This window comes from Paroedura picta, chromosome 6 (genome assembly GCF_049243985.1).
Source record: "Paroedura picta isolate Pp20150507F chromosome 6, Ppicta_v3.0, whole genome shotgun sequence".
Taxonomy (NCBI): domain Eukaryota; kingdom Metazoa; phylum Chordata; class Lepidosauria; order Squamata; family Gekkonidae; genus Paroedura; species Paroedura picta.
In genome coordinates, this window is record NC_135374.1 from 43522177 (window position 1) to 43549629 (window position 27453).

General features: G+C 44.4%; 1 protein-coding gene across 11 annotated transcripts in view; it reads right to left on the bottom strand.

Annotated features, from left to right (window-relative positions):
* Positions 1–27453, bottom strand: part of HTR1F (5-hydroxytryptamine receptor 1F) — a 134472-nt gene that overhangs the window by 106543 nt on the left and 476 nt on the right. The window contains exon 1 of one of the 11 annotated variants that reach the window (XM_077342335.1): positions 5542–5560. The exons of the other annotated variants lie outside the window; for them this stretch is intronic. The gene's annotated coding sequence lies outside the window, so the exon portion shown is untranslated. Of the gene's footprint in view, positions 1–5541; positions 5561–27453 lie in introns of those variants that run through there. 11 annotated transcript variants of the gene reach the window in all.

A 27453-nucleotide genomic window follows, 5' to 3' on the forward strand; every position in this document is an offset into this window, starting at 1 on the left:
TATAACCAAGAGCATAAAGCAGAGAACCAGAATGTCGACAGTATATCAATATCTATAAATATCAGACAAAACAGTGAATATTCGCATATCACTAAGTGACTCATCTGCTATTGGAGTTCAGTTGGCTAAAACTGCTTAACTTGGTTTGGGTGGTATCCTAAAATGAAGATAATTTCTGCTAATACCATTACCAATGCCCTTGTTACTTGAGGTCACGTAAAGTTATGTCGTTAAATACATTTTATTTTCCTGACATTTAGAGATGGATTGAAACAATTTGTTTCACTTTACTAGCTTTCTTTTTCCCCCCTTCAGATTCCACAGTCGATAATACGTTGAGTGTCAAACTCATAAGAGAAAGCGTAGGAGGATGCCAGAGAGAAAGAAGTGCCTGCAGTACATATATGACAAGGAGCCAGAGATAACATTTAAACATATGTCTCCAAATGCAAAGATTAAAAATCAGCAGCTGTGCAAAGAACAAGGAATCCCTGGGTACGTGTTTAGCTGCTGTGGTCTCTGGAGAAGAGTTTCAAAAACTGTTGATGTTTGCACAAAATAACTGTGTGTATAATTCTCTACTAAGAATGTGTCCCATTTGGAATTTTATTTATTAACTAGCTGTAAAGTATGTTGCATGCAGGGATGCAATGGGCACTAGAGGCCCCCCCCCGGGGCCCCTGCCACCCCTGCCAGCACCCGCACCGCCCCATCTGCTGCTTGCTGTCGTGAGCTGGGCTCTCTCTGTCTTGGTGGAAGGGGTCCATATAACACTGTTGGTTTCTTGTAGAAATATACTCAAAAGCAAACAAAAGCAATAGGCAAAAAGTGGTATCTTCTTGAAGTTTATTAAATGCAGTGCTAGGTTATTTAAATACTTTTGCAACTAGAATGGGATCCCAGGTATTCAATTCCACTTGAAAGCAGGATTGAATACCCGGGACCCCATTGTGGTTTTAAAATATTTAAATAACCTAGGACTGCATTTAATAAACTTCAAGAAGATACCATTTTTGCCTATTGGTTTTGTTTGCTTTTTGGTAGAAGGGGAGCTGGCAGGACTCTCTGCCTTTCTGCCACCTTTCCCGGCAGCAAGACACACCAAAGGCAGGAGGCCAGGCCCAAACGTTGCGCCCATGTGTGTCGCCGCCACAGGGCTGCAGCCTCCAGCAGTGGCAGCTCAGGCAGCACAGCTGCCATACAGAGGGCCGGCCAGGTGGGTGCAGGTCCGTTGTCCTCCGTGGCCCGTGTGTGTGTGGGCACAAGGGTGGGCGAGCGACATGTAGCTGGGTGGTGGGGGCCAGCGCTCTTGGGGCTGGCCCAATTAGGGTCACCCAGCTTTGCCGGGAGCCCGTATTGGCCTGTATTCCAGGCCCGGACAGGCCCAGATAGGCCAAGGTGGAGCCTGTTTCTCTTTTATTTATAGAGCCAATGGTTAAGATGTTCACTGGGACTCAAGGGGAGTGGACTTTTCCCTTTTAGTGTTGCAGGCATGAATGATATTCAAAAATAAAACCCAGTCTCAAACAAATCAGATTTCCCCCCCTCAAAACACACTTCTTTATATTCTGGTATGTAAATACTTTTCTTGACTCTGTAATTTTTACCACAAAAGCTTCCATATAGTCTACCTTCCAAACAAACAATACGCTACTTTAATAATATCCTCAAGTTCTTCCACCCTAAAAATCCGTTGTTCAACGTGTGGCTCTTTCTCCTACAGAAGAGAATACAGCCAATGAGGGCAGGGCAGGATACAAATAAAAATTCATTATCATCATTATTATTTGTTGGAGGAAAACTCAGACTGGAGAAAGACGGCAAGCTTTGTTTAGTTGAATGGTAAGATACAGACAAGTGCAATTTATTTTTAAAGTTTAGTTGCCCATTTACTGATCTAGAGATATGAATGCTAAATCTGGTTTATACTTCACAGTTTCTATGATGATCATTAGTGGCTCAAGTCAAAATTAGATTAGACCTGCACACCCTTAAATTTCATGGAGGCAATTATATTTCAATCTTTGTAGGCAATTTTTCCTGCTAATTTTGGCACCTGCTACTCTGACAATGACTTTCTTCATTAATGGAACAGCACAATGCCTAGTGTCATGGACCCTCCCTCCCCCATATCTTCTGGATTCATAGCTAAAGGAGGGGTTGGTGCTGAATGTTCTGAACATTTTTATGGTGAGTTTCCAGTCACCTACTGCCCTGCCTTCTATTGGGTGGGAGTGGGCAGGACAAAGAAAAATGACACAAACATCATGTGTGAGGAAAAAGCTTTTACCCTGATGTTTTTCTGGAAGCTGATTTTTGAGTTTGCTTTGAGAAACATGCATAATGTTTCTGTCAGTTTTCTTTGTCTTTCATGCTTCTACCCACCTCCAGCACATTGTGCCTTCACGGAGTTACTTTTTCAAAAGTGAAAGATGGAAATAACAGAGGACAAACTTAACTATCAATACAGCACTATATTGATATATTGGTATTTTAGTGCATTTTTTAAATAAAAGGGGAAAAAGAAAACTAAAGCCCTCTTCTTCTCATAGGAGAAGTAAGTCTGTGAAAGCACAGAAGTCCAGTTGCTGCTGATCGAAGAATTTAGTCAGACTGGAAATGGTTAACACCTCAAATTAGGGAAATGGGGGATCCCAATAAACCTAGAAGAAAACATATCATGTCTAATTAACTACGGTATGATCAGAGGTAAAAAAGAAGCCATGTTTGGTGCCAAGGAAAAAGAAGAGTTAGTTAGATACCTTGCCTTTTGCTAACTGGAGTCTCAAAGTGGCTTATCATTTCCTTCCCTTCCTCTCCCCACAACAGACACTCTGTGAGGTAGGTGGAGCTGAGAGAGCCCTGACAGGACTGTTCTGTGAGAACAATCCTAACAAGACTGTGATTAGCCCAAGGACACTCAGCTGGCTGCACGTGGGGGAGTGCAGAATCAAACCTGCTTCTCCAGATTAGAAGCCACTGTTCTTAACCACTACCCCCAGCTGACTCTCTTCTGTTCAGGAAATTATAACATGTACAAGACTCTCCTCTTGATATCAGCCTTGCTCATCTTTGATAACTAGAGGACATGGATCAAGTCCACCCTATCAGAATTTCTGACATGCTGGGGAACGCGCAGTACTTAAACTATCTTTAAGGATGGTATGCAACCTCTTGATCTGAAGGAGCAAGATGGGACATTTCTAACTTAATATGTAATTTAAACAGTTTATCTTAGGTTTGGTCTCCATAGTAATTTCAGCATGATCCCTTGCTGTCTGAGGGTGCAGTTTTGGGCCAGTGCCACGTGGCACATAGAGGAACATATTAACTTAATAGAATTATTTTCCATTCCTACTTAGCAAATTGTGGTGGGTCACATGCACTGTTTTCCAGAAGGTCATGCATATTTGGAGCATGATTAGCATGACAAGGACCTGTGGAGGTGTAGGAATGATAATTTTGTTTATGACAAAAGTGAATGAGCCTAGGGGGAAGACGCAATTGTGCCTTTAGTCTTGTCAGGTACATATTTCTAACCCCATTGATCAAATATGTTCATGGTAGCCAATGGAATGTCTACACTTAGTGCAGTGGTTTTTGTCTTTGTGTCTGTGTGCATGTTACACTCTCCCACTCATTAATTGTAACTGTTCTTTTCTACAACTTCCATTGCCAGCGCTACCCTGAGTTAAGGTGAGGCTCCAGCCTTAGTTGACAGATTTTGGAGGATGGCAGCCTCATTTGACTCCCACTGAGGGAGGCAGACTATACATAATGTAAATAAATAAATTTGCCTCTACCTTCACCTGACCTTCATCATAGAGTTGGAAGGGACCTCTAAGGTCATTTAGTCCAATCTCCTGCAGAATGCAGGAAATTCACAACTATCTGCTCACCCACAGTGGCCCCAATTCCATGTCCCCCCAACCCCCTCCCCCAATAATCTCTAGCCAGTCTGCTCTGGAAGAAATTCACCTTTTGATCTCAAAGTGGTGTTCAGCATTTCCATGGGCATGTAAGAAAGAACCACAAGAGCCAAATTCAGACCCAGTTCTGCCCACCCCTTTACAACCTGCCTAAGTTCACAGAATCAACATTTCAGTCACATAGCTATCTAGCCTCTGCTTAAAAACATCCAAAGAAGGAGAACCCACCATCTTCCAAGGAAGCCTGTTCCAATGAGGAACCATTCTGTCAGGAATTTCTTTCAGTTGTTAAGCCAAAAATTCTTTTTGGATTAATTTCATCCCATTGGTTCTGGTCTGACCCTCGGGGGCAACAGAAAACAACTCTGCTCTATCCTCTGTCAGTGGTCCCCAACCTTTTTATCACCGGTGCCCGGTCAACGCTTGATAATTTTACTGAGGCCCAGAGGGGGAGTAGTCTTTTGCTGAGGGACGTCACCATCGCCTCCTGAGTCCCTACTCCACTTGCTTTCCCACCGGTGCCCCTGACTTCCCACCATCCTCTGGGGGGCGCTGCCAGCAGCAGCTGCGCACTGCCATGCAGAGGGGGAGCCCCAACCATGGCAGCTGCCAGAGAGCACCAGGGTAGCCCTTGAGGCAGCAGCTGGGGAGGAGGACGAGGAGGAGCCGCAGCCCGGTAGCGGTCCGCAAACCAGGGGTTGGGGACCACTGCTCTATGTGACAGCCCTTCAAGTACTCTTAATTGTCTTCTCTCTCAGCTTCCCCCTTGGAATGGAGACTGGCTATGCACCTTCCCTCTATTTCCCAAGAATATTTAGAGAAAGATGCAGGGTGCTTGGTGGTGATTCCTGAACTCTTCAAGATGTAGTTCTGGACAGTGGGGGTGCAAGGGATTGGGGGAGCAGGCAGGGACAGCTACAGTAAGGAATGATGGCCAGAGCTGTTGATTTCAGGCGCTCTTCTATTGTGCCACCATTGACAACTCTTCAGACTCCAAACATGGAAAATGATGTTAATCTTCAAACCTAGTTTGCATTTCTCATAAAGGTAAAGGTGAAGGTAAAGGTAAAGGTGAAGGTAAAGGTATACCCAGTGCGAGCACCGGGTCATGTCTGACCCTTGAGGTGATGCCCTCTAGAGTTTTCATGGCAGACTCAATACGGGGTGGTTTTCATGGCAGACTCAATGACTGGCCTTCCCCAGTCATTACCGTTTACCCCCCAGCAAGCTGGGTACTCATTTTACCGACCTCGAAAGGATGGAAGGCTGAGTCAACCTTGAGCCGGCTGCTGGAATTGAACTCCCAGCCTTATGGGCAGAGCTTCAGACTGCATGTCTGCTGCCTTACCACTCTGTGCCACAAAAGGCTTCGTCTTCAAAAACACATTGTCACTAAAGACTATAAATATTCTTTGGCTTGAATGGCAGTTAACTGATATGCTTTGACTTTTACTTCAGAAATCAAAGATGCCATTAGTTCTATCTCTGCTCATGGAAAAACAAGCATGAAATATAATTATTTATCATATGATGTGTGTAGTGTTACCTGGAGATCTGAGGATCATCTGGCAGCCAGGCAAGGGACATTTATAGGTAGTTTGCCATTACCTACCTTCATGTCATGACCCCTAGTGTTCCTTAGAGGAACCACTACTCAGATCTTTAGACGTCTCCCATGCAAATACTAGTCAGGTTGGTCCTACTTTGCTTCCAAGGTCTGATGGGATGGGGCTTGCATGGGCTAATGAAACAATAATAATAATAATATTAATAGGAACTAGTCTGAAAAATCACCATATTTTCTTCTTTGGGGCCTTCTTATAATACTGTAATCATATACAACTGCTGTGCTCTCCAAGTGTTTCCATATAATAATTAAAAGCCTAACACACCTTAGGACATGAAAACAAAAAATAGAATAATGACAAGGATTACATATAAACAAGGTGCCCTCAATCTCATGCTCTGGATTGGCCTAGAATCTCATTCTGAATAATACATGCAACATTTCATTTTGTGCTTTAATTTCTGGGAAATGAGACATTTCACCAGTTTTTAAAAAAATCACTGCTTCTGATTCAGAGTTACAGAATGGTAAGTTACCGAGTTACAGATGCAGGTAATTGTGTTGGTCTTGCTGGCACAAAGGCTAAATAAAATCTCAATAATATTTGGTTGGAAATCCTACAGGTAATATACCCAGAGGTACATGTATGGGGATAGAATCAATCTTACTTTCCTCTTCACTTGAAGGTACACTAGTGTAGAAATTCCAGATTCTATTATTCAATACACCCTTCAGTTTGCAAGACCTGTTAATAATAGGATAGTTTGGAAATCATTAATTCAGAACCCTGAATTCCCGGCAGCAAAGGAAAAAGCAGAAGGATATATGTCAAAGCAAAAGACCACATAGTAATCATAGTATTAGACTGGGCTGTTTAGCTGAGTGGATCCAAGATGTAATAGCTGTCATTTTAAGGGACGGTGTAATCGCAACAACTTTAAAAGAAGAGGCCATGAAGCCCTTCCTGAAAAGGCATACCTAGATCAAAATGACCCATATAGCTACCAGCCAATGACCTATATTCCATGTTTTTTCAGCAGAGTAATCAAGTAAGGCCCTACAGGGCCGTAGGCTCTATTGGTTGTTCCCGGCCCCAAGGAAGTGTGCCTAGCCTCGGCCAGGGCCAGGGCATTTTTGGTCCGGGTCCCTACCTGGTGGAATGAGCTCCCGGCTGAGCTGCGGGCCCTGCGGGATTTGTCAGCTTTCCGCAGAGCCTGTAAAACGGAGTTCTTCCACCAGGTCTATGGTTGAGGCTGGGGTCAGCGAATAAGGGACATCGCCCCCTGGGAGTCGGGATTTGGAAGTTACATCGCTCCCCTCCATCTTCTTTGTATTGATAGTGGGGGAGGGAGAGGGATGGGATTCTTTCTTTTTGCCATCATGTTGGTATTTTTAATATCTTTTAATGGGGATTTTAATGGGATTGAGACTATTGTGACCCGCCTCGAGCCTACAGGGAGAGGTGGGAAAAATATAAATATAAATATAAATATAAATATAAATATAAATATAAATATAAATATAAATATAAATATAAATATAAATATAAATATAAATATCAATATCAATATCAATATCAATATCAATATCAATATCAATATCAATATCAATATCAATATCAATATCAATATCAATATCAATATAAATATAAATAAAGTAGAAGGTGGTTAGGCAGCTTCAAGCAATCTTGGAGGAGCCAAATGACTTAGAGCCATTTCACCCTGGATTCAGGACTAGGTATGGGACAGAAACAGTCTTGTTTGTCATGAACAATGATCTTTGCTGGGAGAGCAATGGGGCAGTATGTTCCTGATCAAGCTTCTGACCTTCACATGACCAAAGATATTTAGTGGTGCCAACTCAACTTTGGAACACCTCTCCTGTGAAGTTCACCTTACATTCCTTTATGAACCTGGCTAAATCATTCTTCCTTTTCTTTACTAAGGATTTTACCTTAGGGGTTTTTAATCTGTTTTAATTCTTTTACTAGATTTAAAGCCCATTTCACATTCAAATGAAATGGGCGCTAGCTGGCATATCGGAACCCCCCCTCCCAAGCCCCAAAGGCTCCCGCGTGGGCAGCGAGGCATGCCGCGGCATCCATGGGGCCGCAGCAGCTGTTATGCTGCTGGCCCCTCTGTGCTTGGCAAGGCTTCCACATGGCTAGGGGTGTGAGCGTTAAAGGTGGCCTACCGTTTGTCTCCCCGCGCGGCTCCTGCGCTGCCAGGAGCTGTGGGGATGGCGGATGTCGGCGTGTCCGAGTCAATTGGCAATGTGGTGGAGTGCGGCGGCGGCAGCGCAGCTGCAGCAGTGGCGGAGGCACGCGAGGTGTGGTGCGGCGCTGGGGGCAGCGGGCCAGGCACGGTGCTGGGGCCTAGCGGCTCGGCGGGGGTGTGTCTGCCGGGGAGAGGCCAGGGAAGCGGAGGCCGGGGACAGGCAGGGAAGCAGAAAAGCAGCAACCGGTAAGCCGGGCCGAGTATGGCACTGGGGGCAGCGGGCCAGGCGCAGCGCTGGGGCCTAGCGGCTCGGCGGGGGTGTGTCTGCCGTGGAGAGGCCAGGGAAGCGGAGGCCGGGGACAGGCGGGGAAGCGGAAAAGCAGCAACCAGTAAGCCGGGCCATGTGCGGCGGGGTCGGACAGCGGTGGGCGCGGATGGGGGATTGTGGCTGGGGTGGTAAGGGTACTTGATAGGGCAGGCGGTGACAGAGGGTCAGGGTCAGTTTGTAGCGATGTGCGTTGGCGGCCGAGGGTAGTCGGTGGGCAGAGGGAAAGTAATTTTCCCTGAGCCCAGCGGCGTGGAGTGAGCCTCCTCCCTGGCAGCCATCCGCGAAGGATGACGGCTTGGGAGGACTGGGGAGTCTGCGGCGAGGCCTCCAGGAGACGGGCCATGTGGCGAATAGGGAGCTGCGTTTCGCGCGCCTCCCAATTGGCCAATTGGCCCTGGATTGGTACTCAGAGGAGCGAATCAGGAGCCGCTTCACGGATCCTGATTCGCTCCTCAGAGTTTTCATCCCGGAGAGGGCCCACCCTAACTCCTCCCCAACAGCGCTTACTCCTTTATTTAATCCACTCCACAGGAGCGGATTAAAGATAATCTTCTGGCCATTGGAGTGTTTTATCTACAACAGTGTTAGGGTACGCAGTGAGTGTTTTATGTTTCTTTTATGGCTTGGCAAATTTGTAGTGCAATGCTGTAATGGCTATGTTGTAATGATTTTATTTTATTATTTTAGTTACAAGCCTGTAAAGCAGGTCTCTGGAGAGGTGGCATATACATTTTCTACACAAAATAAGAAATAAATTCCAGTTACAATAATTAGCCAACCCTGTCACTCAATTTGTGGTTGAAAGCACCCTGAGGTAGAATGTAGAGGTCACAATGTATTATTAATATTAATTAAATTTGCTGGCTGCTACTACTTAACATAGAGCCTCTTGTGGCGCAGAGTGGTAAGGCAGCAGAAATGTTGTCTGAAGCTCTGCCCATGAGGCTGGGAGTTCAATCCCAGCAGCCGGCTCAAGGTTGACTCAGCCTTCCATCCTTCCTAGGTCGGTAAAATGAGTACCCAGCTTGCTGGGGGGTAAACGGTAATGACTGGGGAAGGCACTGGCAAACCACCCCACATTGAGTCTGCCATGAAAACGCTATAGGGCGTCACCCCAATGGTCAGACATGACTCGGTGCTTGCACAGGGGATACCTTTACCTTTACCTTACTCCTTAACATAGGCCCAGGGAGGCTAACATCAATAACTCACACACACACACACATATATTTAATTTAAAAAATTAAAAACCCGCTCCAGTGCTCCAGTTCTGCCCATGTGGCCAATTTTTATAACCAGATTTCAGATTAATAAGGAGATGGAAAGGGGGTGGATGTCTTGCTTATGTGTTGGCCTCAACCATATTCATGGTAGGCCTTCAGAACTCTGTCACCTCCAATAGGACCTGGATCATGGCTGGTAACTCATTCTACCCAAAGGACAAGAAACAGTAGAACAGAATATTGTGTAGCATAGTATCTCAGATTGGTAGGACTCCGCAGGTTTGACTGGTGCACTTTCTATGTCTGGAGTTTCAAAATCACAATCAGAGGTTGGCCTCTGGGTACAAAGGCACAGGGGAGTCTTATTCCATTCCTGAGACTTTGAGATCCATATTAGGATGCAAGGATCCCAGGATAGCCTCTTCAATGAGTGATCATTCTAGCTGGTTGCGGAAGATGACAAGTATCCAGTAGACTGGGGAAGACAATGGATTGTTGGGACTGATGCTGGTTTTGATGGCCTGGTAGCAAGATCATGATTAGAAGATAATTTTTTTTAGCCCTGGTGGAGCGTTTTCTGCCTTCTATATTGCATCTTTTGTGCATCTCATCACGAAGACGACTGAAGTGATTAACAAATGGGAGCCATCAGTTAACTAAGGTCAATGAAACAAAGGAAACAGTATAAGGAGGCAGCAATTTTGGTTGAAATACCATTAAAACTTTGTGTGATTTTAGTATGAATGGGAACTTTACCAAACATATAAACAAATGTTCAGGATTTTTACAACTTCATAAAACTTTACCTCCAGCCCCAAATATAGCAATTCTACTGAACTATCATAAAACAACTGGTAGCGCATCAGGCTAGGAGCACTTAAAGCACCAATAGCCCCTACAAAAGCATTTTTAGTATGACAAAATGGCAATGAATAACTAACCATTGTGCAGCATCTTTTAAGAGGAGGAACTCACCAGATTACCAGTGAATCACTGCTACATTAAAATGATTAACAAATTTCCAGTGGGAGAATTCACAGAGCAAAATCTTTTTGTGCATTTATTTTGGGAAATACGTGTAATAAAGAAGGTCATGCTTCAGCCTTGTTTCTTGTTGGAAACCAGCTCACACAGCAGATATGCAAACCTAGAGAGACTGCTTTTGGTCAAAGTGTCCCTGAACTCAAGCATCAACTGATGACCCATAAACTTCCTTGGTAAAGTCAGCAAAAAATTGTCAGAACCTCTCCCTGTAGTGTTCCAAATTCTTTTTACTGAAGTGGACAGAAACAAATAAAATACATTCTCATGTTCAATAGTCTTATACAAGCACTTCAAAGAAAACGGTGGGGGGGAACCCTTTTTAGAGCCAAAAACCTAAACCTGAGCAAGTGCTCAGTGTCAAGGACAAAAATGCATTTTTGTTGTTTAGGTGTCCAAGCTGTACTGCAGAAACACAAGAACTAATCCTCATAACAATCCTGGATATGCAAACAAAAGGTAAAATGATTTTCCAGCAGCAGTTCAGTGATTAGAATTAAATTTTAAAATATGCCTGTATATTAGCATATGTACAATTGGGAATTATTATGAGATGGGGGAGGGAAACTAAAATAGTATCTTACTGAGCCACCTCAGGGGGCACTGCACTATGATGGTTCAAATAGTCTCTGGAGGGTTGGTCTCAGAAGGTACTGTTGGGGATTCCTGCTCTGCCCCATGGCTATGGGCTTCTGGGTTTCTGTGGAGTTTGATCCGATTGTCCATGCTATCTAATATCTATATGAAGCTGCTGGATGAGGTTATCAGGAAGCATGGACTGTGATGTCACCAACATGGGGGTGATACATGTTTCTTTCCCACTTAATTCTGAGGATGCTATTGATATTCTAAACCAGTGCTTGGATTCAGTAATGGGCTGGATGAGGACGAACAAGCTGAAACTTAATCTTGACTAGACAGAGATTCTCTGGGTTAGTGGAAAAGCAGACCAGGGACTTCAGATCTCTCCTGTAATGCAGTGGTCCCCAACCCCCGGGCCGTGGCCCGGTGCCGGGCCGCGAAGGCCTCAGCGCTGGGCTGCGGCTCCCTCTTCCCGCCCCCCCACAGCGAGAAGCTCGCCAGGCTGCAAGCAAATCAGCCACCAAAGCGGCCGATCAGCTTGCGGCCTGGCAAGCTTCTTGCTTTGGGAAGGGGCGGGAAGAGAAGCTTGCCAGGCCGCAAGCTAATCGGCCGCTTTGGCGGCCGATTTCCTTGCGGCCTGGACGGGCGGGGAGAGGGAGCCGCGGCCGCTGGCATGCTGGCGGCGCAAACGTGCACGCGCAGACTTGCCACGCGTGCGTGTTTGCGTCCGGCGGGGGCACAAACACGCACACATGGCAAGTCCGCACATGTGTGTTTGCGCCTGGGCTGCCGCACACGAGCGGAGCCCCGGGTCGCCCTCTCCCCGCACCCCGGCGCAGAGGTCCGCAGCCTGTCAAAGGTTGCGGACCACTGCTGTAATGGATGAGGGTTATACTGCCCTTGAAACAGATTTGCAACTTGGGAGTGTTGCTTGACACAGTGGTCCCCTTAGAAAATCAGGTGGTTGCAGTGGTTGAGTGCTTTTGCCTAACTTCGACTGGTACATCAGCTGCATCTGTTCCTGGCTCAGTCAGATTTAGACACAGCCTTAGTTACAGATAGACAGGGCTATTGCAATGCACTCAACTTGGCCTATTATGCACGGCTGCTGAAACGGCGGCACGGAGAACACAGAGGAGGAAGAAGCAAAGCAAACCGCTTACGCACGGGACGGGACACAACGCAACGGCGGCAAAACCCAGAGTATCCGATTATGCACGTGGCTACTCTGGAGCCACTTTTGGTTGCACCCTGGTCCCGGGACATGACAAAGCTAACTCATCACCCTTCTATGTGATGGCAACACTATGGCTGTGTGAGTGAGATATAAAATGCCACTTCCAAGCACCTCTGCTTAGGCCACCTCTGCTTAGGCCATACTGGCCACCAGTATGGATGAGAGTTTTTAATCACCTATTTTAATCACCTATTTTAATCACCTATTTTTATGTCCCATTCTTCTCAGTGATGGAAACTAGAAGCAGTTCACAATACCCCCCTCCCAATTTTATACTCACAACAACAACAGCCCTGTAAGTTAGGGGAGGCCACCAGTGTGTGACTGGCCCAAGGTCAGGCAGCGAGCTTCCAGTCAAAGCTCCTTGAAATCAAATGGCCAGGAGTAGTCAAACTGCAGCCCTCCAGATGTCCATGGACTACATTTCCCATGAGCCCCTGCCAGCGTTTTCTGGCAGGGGCTCATGGGAATTGTAGTCCATGGACATCTAGAGGGCCGCAGTTTGACTACCCCAGCTTAGACTATTGAATCTTTTATTCCCCCCCCACACACACTTTTAACTTGGGATTTGAAAACCAGAGACTTCTCCTGCCCAAAATCAACTTTTTAAAGCAGCCTCCCTAAATAGGAAAATCAAACACTTTCCCTGGATCCTTCCACTTCTTTATGGGGATCTGGGGAAATGAGAATTCTTAGATCTTGTGCAGGATGCCCACCCCCAACTGAGAACTGGAGATACAAGGAGGGCTGAATAGAAGACATTTTATTTTCCCTTTGTTGCTGTTAAAGACATGCCAAAACTGACCCTGGATAGTTAACTCCTCAGCCCTACCAACCATCGCCAGAACCAGGAAGGGCACTGTGGTGGTTGTTTGGCTCCTCCTCGCATGCTTCGAGAGTCTTCTAGGGTTAGCTTGCAGGCCAGAGCCTCACCTCCTGTACGTTAAGGAGAACTCAATTGTGAGCAGTCCACATTATGTATGAATATTGGGAAGTCAATTCGACTAAACTAAATGAGGTTTACTTCATTGGGCGGAAGTTCTTGGTCCTGTTGTCATTCCTAAGTGGCAGCTTGAGGACCACCCTCTAGGTTGTCTCTTCCTAGACTTTGATCTCTCAGCCTTGCACCCCCACAGGATGCAAGTGCAGGTAGAAGGTGTCTGGGCCACTGGTGGGCCTCCTGTACCTGTGGCAGGCTCCTGTCAGCAACAAGTACAGGTCACAATTTTCCGGCGAGGCACAGGCCAAGAGTGATGCCCAGGGCACGTGCCATGACTGCCATACCCTAGATACACTTCTGTTACCCATGTGAAATATGATGCATAAAGTACACCCTCCAAAGCAGCCATCTTCTTCAGCATAACTATAATACCAGATGAGCTATAAGTTTAAGGGAACTTCAGGTCCCACATGGCTGACATCTCTACATCTGCCAAATACTCATTAGTTGGCAAGCCACTGTTCTCTTGGCCTCAGTCCTTCCACCCCTCCACCATATCAATACAAGAATATCAACAAACCATCATTTATGATTAAAGGGTTGATCTTTTAAACTTTTTTGGAGTTGTTAAATGTGTCATGCTTCTGTTCTCTGCTTGGTGCTTTAATAGTTTATTTCTATGTTGCGTTATTATGTTACCATGCTTTATTTTGTAAGTTGCCTGAAACATGTTCTCTGGACAGGTTACAAATAAATCATCTAATTACGTAAAAAAAAAATGATCTAGACCCATAAAAGGAGCTGTTTTTATTTTTTTAAGCAAAAATTACCCAAAGAATATAGCTATTGTAGATAGGTACTTATGGGGAAAAAATAGCACAGCTAATTGTGTAAAAGAAAACCCATTTTCTCAGAGCAGAAGATCACAGCTGTGATTACTGGATCTCTGTTCAGCAAGGACAACTGGAGAGTCTGTTTGTTAATCTGCATGTGACTAATTCTGCCTTTTGTTCCTCCATTTGTAAAGTCATTGTCCTCTATTCTGGTTGAAGCAACAAAGAGCTATGGTGTCTCTAGATGTCTGCTTCTCTTAGGGATAGCATTACACAATTTGCAGGGAGAAACAGAACAGGGTCAGTCAGCAGAAGTTTGGGTATCTTGCTGCTGTTTTTGATTTCTCTCTTTTGGGGGGGGGGATTAATTAGTTATCAGCATACCAATCAAGACAGTTGTGTGTTGTGTGAGAAAAAAACAGGTGCAAACAGCTACACAATAGTTGACAATTATTGTTAGAACAGGCCATCTGGAACTGCTCATAGCTGTTTTAGATTTCTAATGAAGAGAATGGACATCATTGATGTTACAAGGACACAGCGGTCTTAAGCATTTGGGCGTTACATTCTAATGGCAGTCTGAAATGGTTTAATTTTGTCCATAAGTACTACAGGGCACCATGTTTCTACACTTTGGTTCTATGACACATCCTTATCCTGGATGCTTTAGGATGATTCTGCACTGAGTAGGGGGTTGGACTGAATGGCCTGTATGATCCCTTCCAATTCCAGTTCTATGATTATATGATTTATACCCATACACTGGGTTAAATCAGCTCCTAGAATTCTGGAAAATAGTCCACTGCTTTCCCATCAATTTTGGATGCAGCTTTCCACAGATCTCAGCAGATTCTGTACAGATCGCTCATGGCAAAGCCTTATGTATCAACACACACACATGTGAGTAGGGGTGCCAACTTCCCAGTGGGGTCTGGAAATCTCCCAGAACTACAACTAATCTCCATATCAGCTTCCCTGGAGAAAATGGCTGTTGAGGCAAAATCTGTGGCATTATACATTGTTGTGGTCCTTCCACTTCTGCCCTCCCCAAGCCCCTCCCCCAAATCTACAGAAATTTCCCAATTTGGATTTGGCAACTCTACATGTAAGGCTGATTGAATTTCAACTGAGAGAAACTCATGCTGAACTGTCATTTATTTTTCCATAGAAAACACTAATCTTTCCTCAACAGCAACCCCAACCTGTTTTCATGAGGGATACCTCAATAATACAGCACCATATGGTGCTGTCACAATACAATGCAGGTGACCTTGGTGTGGTCCCATCCACAGTTATCTACACTGGGATATTTATGCCATGATGCAGGAGGAGAATCCTTGACATATTCCTCTTATTTATATCCCACCAATCCTTCAAGAAGCTTAAGGATGCATGGCTTGTTACCAGCTTTACTCTCACACAGCAACTCTGTGTGATGTGAGGCTAAAACAGACTGACAGACCTCAGGATGCCCTGACAAGCTCATAGGCCAGGTAGGGATTTGAACCCAGGTCTCCCCCGTACAACCACAATGTTCTGACTACTTTCTGCTTGCAAACACTTCAGGACTTAGCAAAAAATGAGAGAGAGAGAATGTTGATTGCAAATGGTCAATATTCATTTACAGGGAGCAAAAATCTCTACATATATTAATTTCCCAGGAAGAAAGCAAACCCAATCATTACTTGCTCCAAACTGGCTTTGCTTTCTTCTAAAGTCTGCTCTGGCAGCAGTGTCCTAGCAACCTTAGTTTTGGCATAAAACCCAGTCTCTTTTTTAGAACTAGAAATTCTGTTTTATTTTGTATATATATAGAAGCGTAGGGTTGCCATTGTTGGCAAATGCATAAAGACTGACACCAAATAGTATCTATAGTGGTACTTTGTATATCATCCAACATTTTCTTTAATATCTACCGGATGGCAAACATTGTGGCACTGTAGGTGATGTTGCTAGGGTTGCCAGAAAACTCCTGGCCACTGGCAGGGGATGGGGGGTAGGGCTGCCAGTGGCCAGGCTGGGAAACTCCTGTAGCTTTGAAGATGGACCCTGGAGAAGACAGGGACCTCATTGGACTACAGTGCCACAAATTCCACCTTCCAAAGCAGCCACTTTCTCCAGGGGAGCAGATCTTTATGTTCTGGAGATAAATTCTAATTCCAGGGGATCCTCAGGTCCCATCTGCAGGCTGGCATTGCTAGGTTTTGCTATTGTGTTTCAAATTTGAAGCTTCTCTATTTTCTCCAGCCCTCTGAAGACAACGAGGCTACCTTTCTTTTTATAATTAGATGACTTTCTATAGTTTACCTTCTCTGTAATGTTATACATTTCTACATCCACAAGCGTTCTTCATTGAGATTTCTCAGTCCTGGGTGCTGCATTTTTTGTCGCACAGACAGGACTGAATACAGAGCAAACGTGATGAGCTATGGGTCTCTACTGTTCCCAAACAACATACAAGATGACTGTTCCTGAAATGTGAACACTTTCCCATTATTATTGAAAATAAAAGAACGTGCAGATTTGGCCACTGCTTCTCCCCTATCACTGGATATTGATTCACGGAGATAGAAACAACAAAGCCATTTGAACAATATGAATTTATCTTCATGATTAAATTCCAAATGAGAGATTTAATTTTTTGATCAGTTGGGAAAGGCTGCAAAATATAGAAGCTGGATTCACTCTCATAAGATCCCAGTTCTCATTATTCACATTATCCCAATTCAACCACTTCTAGTGCTTGAATTATAATGAAGCATAGAAGCCTCTTATCAGCTTCTTGCAGAGATCCAGTATTAGCCATGGAGCTGGGACAATGCAAGTACACATCCAAGGACCAGAGTTTTCATAATATATGTAAATGAGAGTGTTAACTAGGAAGATGGCTCAAGGTTATGGTTCAAGAAGTACTTGGTGTGAGTGTACTGTACTTTGCACGAATACAGATAATCTATGCAATGTTAAAAACCTTTCAGTCTAGTTGGCCTCAAGGACAGTGTGAAACAGGCATTTAATTCTCTTTTGTTGAAATCAACAAAATATTCCTATGCCACACTTCATTTTTAGATAAAAAGTGATCAAAGTGTTGATTTTGGTTTAATTTTTTTGATTCATTTTGGTTTAATTTTTTTATTGTATCGATTTGTCTTCAATCTCTGACAAATACCTACTATTTAAACCTTCCTCAATATTTAACTATCAGGTAGACTCAGTAGTTTGTATCCTAAGAAATAGTCCTTGCTGTGAAACTCACTTTTCTTTCTGCTGCAATCAATGGTTTTCAAAGGGTTCTTGCACAAATAGGAATGTTAGTGGAAGAGGAAGCATGCTGTTGGCAGAGACGAAATAATGTGCAAGGGACCTGTACGTAGGATCCAAGCCAGGATCATTTACCTTCTGTACATATCGTCTATGGATCCTTGAGTTCCAGAACTCTAATCGGGGGATAGGGCGGGGACAGACTTTCCATTATTAACATACTCATTAGCTAGAAAATGTTTTCAGCAGGTTCAGCAGTATAAACAGACATTTTCATTTATTGCGAATCAGTTCTGCTTTATGTTTACAGATAGGTCTGACCGAAGATGGTGGAACTCACCAAGATATTCTATTCTATTACGATTTATAAACTTTGGTTGCTTCTATACAAAGGGTTTCCTACATTGCAGGCACCTACTGGTGCATTCTTGTCCATGTTTCTGCTTGATATTGCCTGCTAGTTGTGCACAGAGCATTCCTTCCACAAAACAAACTAACAAAAACCTGCCTTATTTTAAATCTGTAGACACCATGTTGTTTCCTGGGCAAGACACAATCAGCACTCCCAAGGAGTCAGTCCCCACCACAAATTAACAGAGAACAGAATCTTTTGCCTTTTAGACAGAGGGGAAGGATCCTTGGAGGATGGGGTTGCACAGGTTGTAAAAGTATTGCTTGATTCCTATTCAGAGTTATCCCTGCCCATTTAGAAAAGAAGAGAACAGCTCAGCCTGCCTTAAATGTGTGATTTTTTTGAAAACTTTGTTGAAAAGGTATCGCATTATTTCTATGCAACATTACCCATGTTTCTAGAAAAATAAAATAGAGTGGATAATCCTAAGGGTTATGTGAGAAGATGGGGTGGGGACTTCAATATACTATCACTAAAAAGGGAGAGAAAACAGTCCCCTCAGCTGTCTAGAATCTCCATTGCATTGGCAATTTCATATGGAATCACATCATCCAGACTGCCCTGGAAAATCACCATGGCGTGTAAGCAGCCTTTAGAGCTTCAAAGAGGATTTCATTACTTTAAAAAGTACATTTTGACAATGATCTATGTTTAAGGACATTTAAGCGGGAAAGAACACAGATATCTGAGCAGCTAAGGAGATGACATGATGACATTGTTACTGGATCTTTCTAGAGATTTCAATGCAAAGGCATACAAACGCCATTCCTCTCTAAGGGCTCGTGATTGTAGTACATAGTCATCTGGAGAGCAACCCTCAGCCACCACTGCCATATGGAGAAGACCAGTGACATGAAGGCATCCCACTTTGGTGTCGCGGTTCCCCCAAGGTGCTTTGGCCACCTTTCATAAGTCGGTTTTCCTTTCAGCCTCTTCTAGTTAGGGATGCTGACATCCAGGTGGCACCTGGAGATCTCTTGGGAGTATATTCTGATCTCCAAGCAACAGAGATCAATTCATCTGGAGCAAATGGCAGCTTTGGAAGGATGGACTCTACTGCATTATACCCTAATGAAATCCCTCCTCAAGCCCTTCGCAGGCTCTACCCCCAAAATCCCCGAAGAATTTCCCAGTCCAGAATTAGCAGTCCTGTTTACAGTGTCTAACATGCACCTTTGTTCCCAACAGGCACATCCCTATTCATATCCTGTCTCTGAGGAGAGAGGCATCTCCCCCAAGCTCTGATTTACGTGCTTCAGACATTAAGGCCCAGCCCCTTAATCACATTGGCTACTTTCTTCTGCATTTTCCCCATGCTAAAATCTCCATTCTGAGAGATGGCAACCTGAACTGTACATCATGTTCCAAATGTAACTGTGCCATAGATATTCAAGTTCCTTCAAATATTTGCTATTTATATCCCTGTCCTAATAATTCCTAGCATACAGTGTACCCTTTTCAATACTGCTGCACATGGACTTTATGGCCACAGTCCACAGGTCTCTCTTCTGGTCAGTCCCCATCAGTTCAGATCTCACTAGCTCATATTTGCTTGTGCCGCTGTGCATCGCATCACACTGACTCCCACTGACCCTCATTTGTCATACTGCCAACCTACTAATGCGGCTTTAGAGATATTCTTTTGGAGCTCTTCAAAACTATCCCAGTTCCTCATGTTGTGGGTAATTTTGGTGTTATCGGACCAGTTTGCTCCTTACCTCAAATTCCAGGCAATTTATGAACAAATTGAATATCACCGATCCTAAGAATACGCCTTGTAAAAACCCATAGCTTACTTTCCTCCCTAGTAAGAACTGTTCCTCTACTCCTACCCACTTTCTGTCTTTGAAATACTTGCTAATCGTATCCCACGACTACTAATTTTACCCAGAAGCTTTTGTTGAGGAACTTTATCAAAGGCTTTTTGGAGTCCAAGCCTATCAAATTATTCTTATCTTGCCACGGCTCAGCAAAGGAAGCCAAGCAAAGGAAGCCACGGCCTTCTGTGTACAAGGCCAAGGCCGAGCAAGGTGGTTAATGGCAGGGCATTTTGGAGGTCATTTGAACAGGACAGTCATTGGGTTGCCATGGGTCAGAGGTAACTCGACAGCACATAACACAAGCAAGTTTGCTTAGCCTTTCACAGACGTCCCTGGCCAGTCCTTCCTGAACAGAAAAATGTAGAATACATACTTCAATATATAAGTGCTACCTGTTAATGAATACAGAAATTCAATGTTCAAACAACAACTAATCCCATGACTTCAGTTGGATAGAATTTTATATTTATGTCCACAAAAGAAAACATTGGTTTCTTTTCATGCACCCTCCTCCCAATGTATGCTATCTGAATGCACACACGTATATGCACTAGGCATAAAGGATGGCTTCGGGTGCCATATCAACTCCCTAACTACAGGGGAGGGATGTTGTGCTGGGAAGGACTCTGGTTCAGTCTTCTTCTAAAACCTAATTGAAAGCGTATGTGTCTTCATTCACCCGTTTCTCACACAACTGTAAATTAATGACCTCGGAAGTGAAGAGGATGCAGACATAAGACAATCTAGATGCATTGCTTAAGGCACTGGAGATATTCCATGTGGAGATAATCCAAATAGAATTGTCAAACCTAGGCAGAGTCTGCACTTACTTTGTTTATTCCATTGTCAATCCTGTTGAATTCAGATCATTTTGAACTCGAGTCTTCCTCTCTCCCCCCCCCCATTGAAACAGGAAAGTCTTCTGCATGTGGTTAGGGAGGCTCAGAAGAGGGGGGGGGAGAGGCAACTCTTTCTTTGTTTTCTTGAAGGGGGAGAGAGGATCCAAGAAGTCAGAGGAGGGAGGAAAAAATCCTTTCTTTTCGTGAATGGGGGGGGGGGGACGAAGAAGGCACAAAAAAATCCAAGACTGACAGAAGTTGAGAGAAATGAGGGGCTTCTCCTTTAAGGCAAGTTTGTCACATGACTACCTGTAGCAAATCATGGGTTCTCTACCACAGAGGAGAGCACAGATTCAAAACAATGCGATTTAAAAATATATTGAGCATTAAAAACACTCTAAGATATTGCAGAATAAAGGTAGGGTCACTCCGGAACAATCCTTCTTGCTGCAGAAGGAAAATTTAAATCACCCCAAATCCAAACGGAAATCGCATTCTGTGTAGAGGGCAGGGACTGAATCGACCTGGGGTTGGAATAAAAGCTCCGTGCAGTTTACACCCTAATTTGGGAAGCTAAACCTCAGAAATCATTGCTCATATGCTAGTGAGATGCACAAATAAGCAGTTCAATAAATATAATTTGGGGTTATGTTTAAATCCCCCTTTATTTTTTTATTTATTTATTTATTTATTTATTTATTAATTATTGGATTTATATACCGCCGTTCACCAAAAGGTCTCACGGGGGTTCACAATAAAATATAAAATCAAAGTAAAATCACATAAAATCCCATAAATACCAAATTATTACAATAAAAAGATGGCATTCTTTTCTATAACTTTCCCCACTTTCTCCGTTTGTTCAGAGAGAGGTCGGACTTTAATTCTGTAAGAGAGGAGAGAAAGACTGGCTGATGGATTATTATTATTATTATTATTTAGATTTATTTCCTGCCACTCCCCGTAGGCTCGTGACGGGTCACAATAGTCCTATCCCCATTGAAATACCCATTAAAAGACTTTAAAAACAATCCCAACATGGCAGAAGCTCTCAGGGGCTTTTTGCACGGCTTCAAAATAGCACAATGGTTGCTAATTGAAAACGCTACTAATTTGCCTTAACGCACGACGTCGTAGACAATCTGCAACACTCCTGAAACCAATCAGCAAAAAGCGCTTCGTTGTGGCGCTTTTAGGGGAATCCCAAAAAGTGGATTCACCCTCCGGAAAGCGATACACTCCTGCAACCAATCTGCAACAGTAGCGAAAAAGACCTGTGCGTTCCCATTGTTGCGGTTTCTTCAAAGTCCCTCCTCCTGAGCCTGTCCTCCAAACTTCCGGCGAAGCGATCGCCATTTTTTTTTCCCCGAGCGAGTGGAGATCAACGCACCGGCGAGCCTCCGTTTAGCCAGTGAGGCTTCCCAGGCTGCAGTCCCTCCTCAGAGCTGTTTACAGTCACAAGAAGCCCGCAGAAGCCCGTTTGCTGATGTATTTTCCCTTTATTTTTCACACTGTTTCGGCTGAAAATCGCGCCCGTGAGGGGGGGGGGAGGGGGGATTTTTTTTTCCACTCCGAGGCAGCGTGGCCACAATCAAATGACAGCTCAAACAGAGGCTTCCCGGCTTCAGTCCCTCCCCTTCAGTCACTAAGCACACACATTTCACACACACATTTCACACACACATTTCACACATTCCATTCAGCCGAAAATCGGGCCCGTGAGAGGGGGGGGGATTTTTTTTTTTTCACTCTGAGGCAGCGTGTTAACGATCAACCGATCAAACGACAGCTCAAACACCCCAGGCAGCTGGATGGGTCTCTCCGTTGCAACGAATCTACCCAGATTCGTTACAATGGGTTTTTTTTTTTTAAACCTTCCTTAAAGGGAAAGGGGCTGTTTGGGAGCATGCTAACGGCTGCCCATTGGCTGCTTGACGGCCAGGGGCGGGACGAGCTTGGCAATAGCGCTTCCTTTCTAGCGATTTCTGCCGAGACCGGAAGCCTGTGGGAAACGCTAAAAAACGCAACTGATTCCACTACAAAGGCAGGTATGCATAACGACGAATTCCACTATTTTAAATGGCGATTTTTCATTCCGCAAACAATTTGCAACAAAGATCCCCGTGCAAAAAGGCCCTCATTATTCCTACCCCTGCTATCAGAGCGGCAGGGAGGGTGGGGAGGAGATCTAACTTACTAGGTCCGGGGGGGGGGGAATGCTGGCACTCATTCGCTGACCCCAGCCTCAACCAAAAACTCGACAGCACATAACACAAAAACTCGACAGCAAATAATTAGGGCCGATGTTACTTCCATGGACACTGAAAATCTGGCAATATGCACACTGGTGCTCACTTTTTATCAGTCTGTTTTCAGACTTCCTTTTCATGTGTGCTCTGCATTGAATTTACATTAGATAACAGAGACATGGTCATCTTGGCTGCCATGATGACTCAACACTCCTTCTTTTGGTTCTTCACATATGTGCTATATCACCATAATACTTCTATTGAAACTTGAAATAGATAAGTGGTATCAGGTTGTTATAGTGGTACACTATAGCAATAGAGTTTTTTGAAAAAGACGTCAAAAGACCCTTCTAAGTTTCAGCAGGAACAAAGTCACCTGTATGGAGATGATAGTGGGAAAGTAGTGCTTAAGGGAAAGTGGAACCATTTCAGGACAAGTACATTTGAAACATTCATTCCAGACATCAGTTCAGATCCTGAGTCAGGAGAAAAAGGGCGAGCACTAAATACAATCAGTCAGTCATCATGACATGTAGCATTTCTTTGTACAGATTTCACCTCCTTCCCCTGCTGTAGCCTCAAAAGATCCCTGAAATGCAGGTTCCAAAGGTACCCACAAGATGCTCAGTCCAGGTACCAATCAGTTTGCCAGGTGCTCCAGCCTCAGTTTCTTCTTCTGTAGCCTATTGTCCCATCTCAAAGAAGCTATCAGGCTGCTGTAAGTAGGTTTGTATATATTACGACATTTCTTTTTGCACTGAGCCAGTATGCTGTAGTGGTGTTAGTGTCAGATCCTAATGCCAGATTGGGGGATCCATGTTCAAATCTCCACACCAACATGGAAACTACCTGAGTGACCTTGGGCCAGTTACACTGACCTCACAGGGTTATTGTGAGGATAAAACAGAGGTGAGGTGAATGATGTAAACCCCTTTGGGTATCCACAGGGGAGAAAGGCAGGATACAAATGAAATAAATAAGTAGTATTAAAATAAATTTTAAAACGAACACCGTAGCATAATTGGCTAGTCTTCGGCATGTCATATCCTTCACCTTAATCTACATCACACTCTTGCTTTCCATGTAACAAATTTGGACAGGACTGGAGAATTTCATTTATGAAATCCTTCAAAAGCAGTGAGAGGGTATTCAGGAACTTTCCTGTGGAAAAATCAGTGGACAACTTTCCTCACACTGACTGATAATCAGTTTTGGTGGAGGGGGGATTTTATGCTAGCAGCAGTCTGGCTGGGGGTCTTCTTTAATACAACACAGTCACACACACACACACACACACACACATACTGATCTCTGAAACTTGAATATGAAATCTATATGGGCTGGACTATATACTTGACTTACAACCAGTTATTCAGCATTCTTCATTTGACAAGGCCACAAGGGTGGTCTGTGCTCAGTCTCTGCCTGGGTCATCATCACAATGCAAAGGTGACTTACTGCCAACATGCTCTTCATTTGACACAGCGCAAGGCTGATTGCAGGTCAGTGAGAACAGTTATGCTCCACAGAAATCAAGGACTCCTGACTTTAGCAGTCTGAAGTTGGCACAGATTGGACAGGTTTCCCTGTCCAAGCTGAAGAAAGATTAGTGTGCAGTTTGGGTGCCCTAAAGATCAACAGTCATTTGCAACATGTTTCACAAGCTGCAAAACAAGCAAGCTATTGTGTAAACAGAGAAAACTACATGGTGTGATTTTTTAGGAGTCCCTAGGATTTATGTCTGTAAGAACTGGCTGGTATTGACATAATTGCCTGGGCTTTATTTGGTCCTCCAAATAAAGCCAAGCAAGGTTTATTTATCCCATTCAAATTCTTTGTTTCTAAGTCCATCATCCAAAGGGATGGAAATCAACACCGTAACAGATAGCCCTGCATCCCAGACCAAAAGCAACAATATTTACAGTTACACATGCTAAATGAACACATACCCTAAACAGCATATGTGTTGGGTCAGGGATTAAACCTGGGACTTCCTACATGTCAAGCAGATGCTCTGTCACTAAGCTATGGCTCCTCCCTAGCTGGAATGGGAGAAAGGTACCTGAGATAATGAACTGTAAGGACATAGAGGACCTGTGAACCTCATTCAGTATCAGATTAAAGCCATGCCCTTACTTAATATACAAATTGACCAATATGGTGAATATTGACATTTATATATTTTATATACTATATATATTAGTAATAATGCCTGTTGTGACAACAGGCTCTAGAAAACTGGGGCTATGACCAGATTGTCCCACTTTTGGCCAAGGAGTCCTGGCAGCAACCCCTCACCAGGAGCGGCATTGGGCCCATTGGGCCCTCATGCCATCCGGCCACAGTGACGGAGAAACTCTAGAGCAGAAGAGAGCCATTGCTCCCTGAGTGGGGTATATTCGACCAATAGGAAAAAGTAGTCTGGTTTCCTCAGCAGTTGTCAACAGATCCCTTGAACTGCCTTTTCCCTATTGGTGGAACACCCCCACTCAGGGCCAATCTCCTTCTGTTTTAAGAAGTGTATTGTCGAGACCACAATATGGATTTTATTATAGAGAAAGAAGATGGTGAATATGGATATAATAAATATTGTGAATATGCATTCCCTCAACTTTGGAAGATATACTAGTGATTCCTTAACATTTAGGTGACTGTCATCATGTACATCCCTGAATTCAAGAACATCCAAGTCTGAATGTGAACCATTTCAGCAACATTTTGTAAATGCTGACATAGGTTCAGATCTTGACATTTTCAAAAGAAAAGTTTCTGCTGCAAAGAACATGACTGACTCATTTGAAGAATAAAACTTGCATTATCTGATAGATACCCTTATTCAGGCTTACTGTGTGCCATACACAAAAGAATGCTAGGAACTGGCAATATAGTCACATGTATATTAGAAAGCAAGTTCAAAAGTTTTTGCTAGCTGAGATAAGATTAAAATATTACATAATTAGAACTCAAAGCTTTACAAGAAGCTTTAAAGCACAAAATTATGAGTTTTGAAACATTATTACATACTTTCCCCATTAAGGGAGAAAAAACATGTGGATCCAAATATCTCCATAGAGCAGAGAAGACTTCTGCATACCTGAGGGAACCTATAATTTTATCGAAAAGCAATTGAGCTTCTCCTTTTCTCAAAAAGGCCCCAAACCCTGGTCTGTGGATATCACAAGATTACTTGAATGTTGGGTCGAACATTGCCAGAGGAGAGGAGTGGAGAGAAAAGAGGCTGAGGCAGGGGGAGGAAAGCAAGGAAGACAACATGTTTGTGTATGTGTGTGTGTGGGGGGGGGGGACCTGTGAGAGGGAGAAAGGAAAGTGCAGGGTATTTCTTGCAAAAAGAGCTTGAGGGAGCAGAAGCAGAACAAAACTCAGCCAGAGCAAATGAAGGAGACTAAAAGAAGTAGGAGCAAGAATTGGAAAAGTACAAGATGGCAAGCTGGCGAGTGGGCACAAGTAGGGTTGCCAGGTCCCCCTTGTCCTTCAGCAGGGCATAGGGGAGTAGGGTTGCCATCTCCAGGTTGTAAAATTCCTGGAGATTTGGGGTTGGAGCTTAGGGATAACAGGTAAGTTCATGGGGTATAATGCCATAGAGTTCACCCTCCAAAGCATCCATTTTCTCAAGTGGAACTGATCTCTCTAGTCTGGAAATGAGCTGTAATCTTGGGGGATCCCCAGGTCCCACCTGGAGGCTGGCATCCCTAGGCACAGGGCATGGCCAAAAGCCTTTCCCTACAAGTCCACACAGTGCTGCAGCTTGTTTTCCTCTGATTTCATTAAAGTTCCGGAGCACATAAAGTTTCCGAAGCACTCTCTTATGATTCTGCTTTAGCAGCGAAAGCCAAACAAGACGCTGACCAGCCAGCAGCATCTGCAGTGCCAGTGGGAAGGGCTCTGCAACAGGACAAGGGCATGAGTGATACAAAAGGGAAACCATTCTGTTCTCTTCCACCATCTGCAGGCTTTCAAAGTCAGCTCGCTCTGTTTGTCTTTCCTCCAGATAATTCATTTTGCTTGGAAAGCAATGACAGTTTATTAGGAATACAAACAAGAAAAAACAAAAGGAAATCTGAATGATCTCTGCCTGGAGCTGGGCTGTTGGAAGGGAGCTGCAGACCACACTGGCTATTTGAGCCCCAAGGAGTGAGGTGGGCTCTCTCTGTAACCTAAGCCACGGGGAGTCCACAGTACATACGATCAAATGGACAGCTGCAGGCAGTGAAAACATTTTCTCTTAATTCTAGATCTTGAAGCCTTAAACTGTTACAACCCTGCAAGGACCAGTCAAGGTTTCTCTCCTTTCAACTCAACATAATGAGACTAAGACAAAAAGAGAAAGGGGGAGGGAAACAATATGCCATCTTTGGCAGAGGAAGCCAGACATGTCTTTGCTTTTATGCATGGCAATTAGTGAGTGTGTGTGTTTGTGTGTGTGTGTGTGTGTGTGTTGGGGGGGGGGGGGTTCCAGTCGCCTTGATGCCAGGACATGGCAGTTGCAGGAACTGCAGAGTGCAGCTGTGAAGATCCACCAGCCACAGGTGATGTCGCAGACAAAAGCCCCGCATGTGCTTGGAAGTCAGTCCCATTGAACTTTGGGGGAGAGACTTCCAACCACGCATGCCTCCAGCGTCAGCAAGAGCCTGGCCATGGCGATCGGCTGAATCAGGGGCTGGTGGAGAGTCGGATGGGAGTTTTCCTGCCTACATTTATAGCACCCCATTCCGTCTGCTCCCTGCCTGAGACTCATTCTCCTCCTCCTCCTCCTCCTCCTCCAAGTCTCTCTGGCCTGTTCCTGATGCCCATGAGTGGTCTTGCCCCACTGAGGTCACCAGATGCAGCAGAGGGCTGGCTTCCTTGGTCAGTAGGGAAAACGGGCGCACTTGGGCAGGAGCACCTTAGCAAGTGGGGCTGCCCCAAGGAGAAGAAAGACTGCCCCAGATTAAGAGACCTCCCCTCCACCCCGGGTT